Raw genomic sequence first — 7,826 nt, 5'->3', positions numbered from 1 at the left:
TTTTGTACTAGCCTGCTTGAAGCACTCTAATTTGTTCAAGGTAAATGGGAGCTGCCCGGGCACCACGCACCGGCTCGGGACGTGCCCGACCGATCACGAGGTTGACGCCCAGGCACACCATTGTGAGTCGCAGCCGCGAGCTCGCGCACGAACGTATCCGGTGTGCGGGCGCCCGCGGCGGTCGCGTGTCTGGACGGGGAATCAACTTCGAACGTTTTAACCGCAACAACTTTAATATACGCTAGTGGAGCTGGAATTACCCGCGGCTGCTGGCACCAAGACTTGCCCTCCACTTGATCCTTATTGAAGGATTTATGCTCAATTCATTCCAATTATGGACCATCGTTAGAGAGGTCCATATTGTTATTTCTCGTCACTACCTCCCCGTGCGGGATTGGGTAATTTACGCGCCTGCTGCCTTCCTTGGATGTGGTAGCCATTTCTCAGGCTCCTCTCCGAATCGAACCCTGATTCCCCGTTACCCGTCGCAACCATGGTAGCCTCTACACTACCATCAATAGTTGATAGGGCAGACATTTGCAAGATCTGTCGTCGGTCAAGCGACCATACGATCGGCATCCTTATCCAGACTTCAACTCAAGCCGCCCGAGGCGATTGGGTTTACTAATAAGTGCACCAGTTCCACCGCCCGCAAGCGGACAGCGTCCCGGCATGTTGCATGTTAGCTCGGCTTTTCCACAGTTATCCAAGTAACTGAGGGTGGATGATCTTGTGAATTATGGCTGTTGTACTGAGCCTTATGCGGTTTTCACATTCATTTATGTTTGTACTTAGACCATGCATGGCTTAACCTTTGAGACAAGCGTATATCTACGGTAGGATCAACCAGAATTCGTCTTCGTCAATTGCTTGTTCGATATTTTTTGTCTACCAGGGCACCAGTCCCCGCAGACTCTCTTTCTACGTTCATCAGGGTGACACAATCTTTGTTGTGACCACTCTCATTGACCTGCGGCAAGTACACCGACTCCACAGCGCCAATAACCACACGAGCAAAGGTTGTTCAGGAGGATGTCAGATTATCGATGTACATCGTACACCAACATTTGACGTACCGAGCATTACACCCCGCACGCCCCCACAGGACCTATCAAGGCTCGCATACGACCTGCGACTTACTGCGGCTCCTTGAAGTCCCCGTAGGACGACCATCACCAGTTAAGGTGTAGTTGACTTTGTCAGGGCACGTAGTCCCCACAAGTCCCCGATTATTTCGTGGATATCGTCCTACGATTGTTTCTGACTCCTTTTGCTCCCCGCAGGTCCCGAGGACGACCATCACCAGTTAAGGTGTAGTTGACTTGTCAGGGCACGGTAGTCCCCACAAGTCCCCCGATTATTCGTGGATATCGTCCTACGAGTTTTTGTGACCTTGGGTTCCCGGCAGGTCCCCGTAGGACAACCATCACCAGTTAAGGTTGTAGTTGACTTGTCAGGGCACGGTGGTCCCCACAAGTCCCGATTATTCGGAGATATTGTCCTACGAGTTTTGTGACCCTTTTGTTCCCCGCAGGTCCCCGTAGGACGACCATCACCAGTTAAGGTGTAGTTGACTTGTCAGGGCACGGTAGTCCCCACAAGTCCCCGATTATTCGTGGATATCGTCCTACGAGTTTTTTGTGACCCTTGGGTTCCCGAACTTTGGCTACGATGGTTCTGCCTCCAGAGGAGACTTATGAACACTTCGTATCATTTCTTACACCGAACCATGGGATCGCGAGATTGCTCCGGATCCCTAATCACCTTACATTTTCGTTTCGTTTCCGTACACTACGATGAGCTAATTCAATTTGTTTGTTCGTCTGGCGAACGTTTTATTGCGGAATTACCGCGGTACTTCCAGCCGGGTATGGCTGCCGTACGACCTACAGGATAGATCATCGAACCACTTTTCGTGCATATTGTCCGTCGAGGGTATCACCTCGATACCCCCAACAGACCTTTGGACACTTCCTCACTACTCCTTGGAGCAGCAATCAGGGGAACCATATAGTAGGAACAGCCGAATATGGAACTCTTTTCGTACTTTGGACACCTCCTATAACTTGTATGGCGACTTCGGGGACCTTCATTTCGTTCTCAGTTGGTACCCCTATTTCGGTCTTTGGACACCTCGTCTTACCCGTATAACTCACTTTAGGTCCACTTATTTGCCTGATATCTCATCGTGAACCCGTTTTTCGTACACCGTACACACCTAGGAACACCACATATGCGTTTCCCTTTCGATCGTGAAGTTTTCAAATTTTTCGATTTTTGGTCCTAGAAATTCATGAACGGTGGGAGACCAAAATTTTTCATAAAAAAAAAAATTTCACCGTTTGACCATAAAAACCTTCTTTTCGTACATACCCCATCATTTCTTCACGTTTTAGGCCATTTCTGAAATTTTCGCTTCGATAGTGTGTCCCCTATAATACAAAATGAACATTTTGCATCTCCCACAAGTGGCCATTTTTTTTCCGCCACTGAAGAACACGACCTCGGGAACTCGGACCTAGGACGTGGCCATGTAAGTCATAGGCCACCCCAACTTTTGCAAAATACTGTTTCTTTTCACTTTTCATGATCTAAGGCGCGTTCCGACGGCGTTTTGAACAAATTTATGAGAAAAAAAAATTTTGACCCTCGGACCAAAATTTTTTCGTTCGGGGCCCCATGGCCTATGGCCAGTATGGGAACTCGGGATGCCGATATGACAAAATTTGTCAAAAAATCTCTAAAAAGTCGCTATGGCCCATTAAATAGAGCTTGTTGAGACCTTTCTAAAACACCTTGGTTGACCCCTGTCCGATACGTTAGTTTTCGAGATATTCGAGAAAATGTGATTTTTTGGGACTTAGAAAATTTTTGACCCGTACCCTAAGAAAAAGTGATTTTTTCATAGGACAATTTTTTCTTCGCAAATACTGTTTGGTTTCACTTTTCATTACTAGAAACGCGTTCCGAAGCCATTTTCATCAAAATCTCGTGAAAAAAAAATTTCACCCCCGGACCAAAAGTTGGCCGTTCGGTGCCCTATGGCCTATGGCCAGTATGGGAACCAAGGATGCCGATATGCGAAAAAGTGTCAAAAAATCACTTGAAAGTCGCTATGGCTCATTAAATAGAGCTAGTAAAGACCTTTCTAAAACACCTTGGTTGACCCCTGTCCGATAAGTAGTTTTCGAGATATTCGAGAATAAGTGATTTTTTGGGACTTAGAAAATTTTTGACCCGTACCCTAAGAAAAAGTGATTTTTTCATAGGACAATTTTTTCTTCGCAAATACTGTTTGGTTTCACTTTTCATTACTAGAAACGCGTTCCGAAGCCATTTTCATCAAAATCTCGTGAAAAAAAAATTTCACCCCCGGACCAAAAGTTGGCCGTTCGGTGCCCTATGGCCTATGGCCAGTATGGGAACCAAGGATGCCGATATGCGAAAAAGTGTCAAAAAATCACTTGAAAGTCGCTATGGCTCATTAAATAGAGCTAGTAAAGACCTTTCTAAAACACCTTGGTTGACCCCTGTCCGATAAGTAGTTTTCGAGATATTCGAGAATAAGTGATTTTTTGGGACTTAGAAAATTTTTGACCCGTACCCTAAGAAAAAGTGATTTTTTCATAGGACAATTTTTTCTTCGCAAATACTGTTTGGTTTCACTTTTCATTATTAGAAACGCGTTCCGAAGCCATTTTCATCAAAATCTCGTGAAAAAAAAATTTCACCCCCGGACCAAAAGTTGGCCGTTCGGTGCCCTATGGGATATGGCCAGTATGGGAACCAAGGATGCCGATATGCGAAAAAGTGTCAAAAAATCACTTGAAAGTCGCTATGGCTCATTAAATAGAGCTTGTAAAGACCTTTCTAAAACACCTTGGTTGACTCCTGTCCGATACGTAGTTTTCGAGATATTCGAGAATATGTGATTTTTTGGGACTTAGAAAATTTTTTGACCCGTACCCTAAGAAAAAGTGATTTTTTCATAGGACAATTTTTTCTTCGCAAATACTGTTTGGTTTCACTTTTCATTATTAGAAACGCGTTCCGAAGCCATTTTCATCAAAATCTCGTGGAAAAAAAATTTCACCCCCGGACCAAAAGTTGGCCGTTCGGTGCCCTATGGCCTATGGCCAGTATGGGAACCAAGGATGCCGATATGCGAAAAAGTGTCAAAAAATCACTTGAAAGTCGCTATGGCTCATTAAATAGAGCTTGTAAAGACCTTTCTAAAACACCTTGGTTGACCCCTGTCCGATAAGTAGTTTTCGAGATATTCGAGAAAATGTGATTTTTTGGGACTTAGAAAATTTTTGACCCGTACCCTAAGAAAAAGTGATTTTTTTCATAGGACAATTTTTTCTTCGCAAATACTGTTTGGTTTCACTTTTCATTATTAGAAACGCGTTCCGAAGCCATTTTCATCAAAATCTCGTGAAAAAAAAATTTCACCCCCGGACCAAAAGTTGGCCGTTCGGTGCCCTATGGCCTATGGCCAGTATGGGAACCAAGGATGCCGATATGCGAAAAAGTGTCAAAAAATCACTTGAAAGTCGCTATGGCTCATTAAATAGAGCTAGTAAAGACCTTTCTAAAACACCTTGGTTGACCCCTGTCCGATAAGTAGTTTTCGAGATATTCGAGAATAAGTGATTTTTTGGGACTTAGAAAATTTTTGACCCGTACCCTAAGAAAAAGTGATTTTTTCATAGGACAATTTTTTCTTCGCAAATACTGTTTGGTTTCACTTTTCATTACTAGAAACGCGTTCCGAAGCCATTTTCATCAAAATCTCGTGAAAAAAAAATTTCACCCCCGGACCAAAAGTTGGCCGTTCGGTGCCCTATGGCCTATGGCCAGTATGGGAACCAAGGATGCCGATATGCGAAAAAGTGTCAAAAAATCACTTGAAAGTCGCTATGGCTCATTAAATAGAGCTAGTAAAGACCTTTCTAAAACACCTTGGTTGACCCCTGTCCGATAAGTAGTTTTCGAGATATTCGAGAATAAGTGATTTTTTGGGACTTAGAAAATTTTTGACCCGTACCCTAAGAAAAAGTGATTTTTTCATAGGACAATTTTTTCTTCGCAAATACTGTTTGGTTTCACTTTTCATTATTAGAAACGCGTTCCGAAGCCATTTTCATCAAAATCTCGTGAAAAAAAAATTTCACCCCCGGACCAAAAGTTGGCCGTTCGGTGCCCTATGGGATATGGCCAGTATGGGAACCAAGGATGCCGATATGCGAAAAAGTGTCAAAAAATCACTTGAAAGTCGCTATGGCTCATTAAATAGAGCTTGTAAAGACCTTTCTAAAACACCTTGGTTGACTCCTGTCCGATACGTAGTTTTCGAGATATTCGAGAATATGTGATTTTTTGGGACTTAGAAAATTTTTGACCCGTACCCTAAGAAAAAGTGATTTTTTCATAGGACAATTTTTTCTTCGCAAATACTGTTTGGTTTCACTTTTCATTATTAGAAACGCGTTCCGAAGCCATTTTCATCAAAATCTCGTGGAAAAAAAATTTCACCCCCGGACCAAAAGTTGGCCGTTCGGTGCCCTATGGCCTATGGCCAGTATGGGAACCAAGGATGCCGATATGCGAAAAAGTGTCAAAAAATCACTTGAAAGTCGCTATGGCTCATTAAATAGAGCTTGTAAAGACCTTTCTAAAACACCTTGGTTGACCCCTGTCCGATAAGTAGTTTTCGAGATATTCGAGAAAATGTGATTTTTTGGGACTTAGAAAATTTTTGACCCGTACCCTAAGAAAAAGTGATTTTTTCATAGGACAATTTTTTCTTCGCAAATACTGTTTGGTTTCACTTTTCATTATTAGAAACGCGTTCCGAAGCCATTTTCATCAAAATCTCGTGAAAAAAAAATTTCACCCCCGGACCAAAAGTTGGCCGTTCGGTGCCCTATGGCCTATGGCCAGTATGGGAACCAAGGATGCCGATATGCGAAAAAGTGTCAAAAAATCACTTGAAAGTCGCTATGGCTCATTAAATAGAGCTAGTAAAGACCTTTCTAAAACACCTTGGTTGACCCCTGTCCGATAAGTAGTTTTCGAGATATTCGAGAATATGTGATTTTTTGGGACTTAGAAAATTTTCGACCATGACATATATGAAAAGTGATTTTTTCATAGGACCAAAAAGTTTGTCCAAATAGGGTTTTGGTTCACTTTTTATGGTCAGATAAGTGATCCGATGCTATTTTCATGATCATTAGAGGGATTTCACGCTGTGACCAAAAATTTTCATACTTCATACTTGTCCCCGTGCCGTATATGGGAGGACCGGGGGAACATGTCTTCGTAAGTCGTGATGTTCAGTGACGGATTTCTGGGACTTAGAAAAAAAAATGTGCTCTCAGGCACATTATATGTTTCATACACACATGATTTTCATTCTTCATACTTGTCCCCGTGCCGTATATGGGAGGACCGGGGGAACATGTCTTCGTAAGTCGTGATGTTCAGTGACGGATTTCTGGGACTTAGAAAAAAAATGTGCTCTCAGGCACATTATATGTTCCATACACACATGATTTTCATTCTTCATACTTGTCCCCGTGCCGTATATGGGAGGACCGGGGGAAGATGTGTTTGTAAGTCGTGATGTTCAGTGACGGATTTCTGGGACTTAGCAAAAAAATGTGCTCTCAGGCACATTATATGTTCCATACACACATGATTTTCATTCTTCATACTTGTCCCCGTGCCGTATATGGGAGGACCGGGGGAAGATGTGTTTGTAAGTCGTGATGTTCAGTGACGGATTTCTGGGACTTAGAAAAATAAATGTACCCTTAGGCACATTATTTGTATCAATAATTGTATCCCCAGCCTTTCATGGGGAACTTTTCCGTATTCCCGGACTTGTACATTTTTCGGGTTCCACCTCCCAACAATGTATCTCTTCTGTGCATTACGTACCTTATAACGCACGGCACCCATTGGGTGACTCCACTTAACCATCTTTCGATAATGCCCGTGTTGCAGATATAATCCCAACACCTACCATGCTTTATATGTACATCGAACGTTACATACGATGCACCCCGTATTCCCGGACTTGTACATTTTTCGGTTACCACCTCCCGACAATGTATCTCTACTGTGCATTACGTACCTTATAACACACGGCACCCTTTGGGTGACTCCACTTAACCATCTTTCGATAATGCCCGTGTTGCAGATATAATCCCAATACCTACCAGGCTTTATATGTACATCGAACGTTACATACGATGCACCCCGTATTCCCGGACTTGTACATTTTTCGGGTTCCACCTCCCGACAATGTATCTCTACTGTGCATTACGTACCTTATAACGCACGGCACCCATTGGGTGACTCCACTTAACCATCTTTCGATAATGCCCGTGTTGCAGATATAATCCCAACACCTACCAGGCTTTATATGTACATCGAACGTTACATACGATGCACCCCGTATTCCCGGACTTGTACATTTTCGGGTTCCACCTCCCGATAATGTATCTCTACTGTGCATTACGTACCTTATAACGCACGGCACCCATTGGGTGACTCCACTTAACCATCTTTCGATAATGCCTGTGTTGCAGATATAATCCCAACACCTACCAGGCTTTATATGTACATCGAACGTTACATACGATGCACCCCGTATTCCCGGACTTGTACATTTTCTTGTACATACTACCGGGCCAGGACGTGCCTTGCGTCCACCATAACACCACCAGGCGTAGGTCGCCTGAGAGGATCGATGCGAACGCATCTCTACAACTTGAAACTCCTAGCCTGAAGTCCCGTCGTTTGCGGGCGGTCGG

General features: G+C 43.6%; 1 non-coding gene across 1 annotated transcript in view; it reads right to left on the bottom strand.

The window, feature by feature from the left end:
* Nucleotides 1–7,727: 7,727 nt before the first annotated feature.
* LOC118516229 overlaps nt 7,728–7,826 on the bottom strand; it is a 4,266-nt gene continuing 4,167 nt past the window's right edge. The window contains exon 1 of the ribosomal RNA XR_004907781.1: nt 7,728–7,826. This exon is cut by the window's right edge and continues 4,167 nt beyond it. This is a non-coding gene — a ribosomal RNA (large subunit ribosomal RNA).

Source organism: Anopheles stephensi, unplaced genomic scaffold (genome assembly GCF_013141755.1).
Source record: "Anopheles stephensi strain Indian unplaced genomic scaffold, UCI_ANSTEP_V1.0 ucontig25, whole genome shotgun sequence".
NCBI classification, from domain to species: domain Eukaryota; kingdom Metazoa; phylum Arthropoda; class Insecta; order Diptera; family Culicidae; genus Anopheles; species Anopheles stephensi.
This window is presented reverse-complemented; position numbering and strand designations above follow the sequence as displayed.